At 42.9% G+C, this 713-nt stretch overlaps 1 pseudogene; it reads left to right on the forward strand.

The window, feature by feature from the left end:
- The first annotated feature begins 396 nt into the window (after positions 1 to 396).
- On the forward strand, positions 397 to 510 carry LOC149434696 (U6 spliceosomal RNA; annotated as a pseudogene).
- Positions 511 to 713: the final 203 nt, after the last annotated feature.

Consider the following 713-nt stretch of genomic DNA (forward strand, 5'->3'; position numbering starts at 1 on the left):
AGATTTCTCTGATAAAAGCAGAATAATATAAAGTCTGCTCATCCTTAATTCTTTCTTTTTTTTTAAATTTTCTAACTGCAGATCTTGGTACATGGAGCAACTTTGGATCCACTAAGTTGATAAGTGTGTGGTATAGAGGAGAACTACTGTATCTAGCGTCTAATTAAAGTGATTGTAAACCTCAGACATGAAATATGAACAAAGCACATCCCTCTATAGTGTGTACTTGTCTCAATCCAGATCACTAAGTGCCATATTTGCGTGCAATTAGAAAATACATATGTGCTGAGAAAGCTCGCCCTGCACGCTTCCAGCACATATGTCCACGACTCCAGGAAAGGTACCGATCTCCTCTTTCAATCGGGACCTTTTCCGTTCATGTGATGGCGAATCACGGCGGTCACATGACCCTAAAACCCCGCCCCGCCTGCAATTGGAACAATACAGAGAAGATTAGCATTGCCCCTGCGCAAGGATGACACGCAAATTCGTGAAGCGTTCCAATTTTAGTATATGTCCTGCCGAAGCGAGGTCTCCTGTGAATTCACAATTATACCTGCCTAGGCAATTTTTCCCCAGAGGTTTCCAAAACCTCTGAATTTCCTTTGAGGACCCACTTCAAAGACTCTCCGTGAGATCCAACAATCTCAAACGGAAACTTGGGCTACTGTCCCTGGGTCTTTAAAGGGGGACAATCCAGGTAAAATTAAGAC

The sequence above is a fragment of the Staurois parvus genome, unplaced genomic scaffold, assembly GCF_062004578.1.
Source record: "Staurois parvus isolate SC_StPar_1 unplaced genomic scaffold, SC_StPar_1.0 ptg001702l, whole genome shotgun sequence".
Taxonomy (NCBI): domain Eukaryota; kingdom Metazoa; phylum Chordata; class Amphibia; order Anura; family Ranidae; genus Staurois; species Staurois parvus.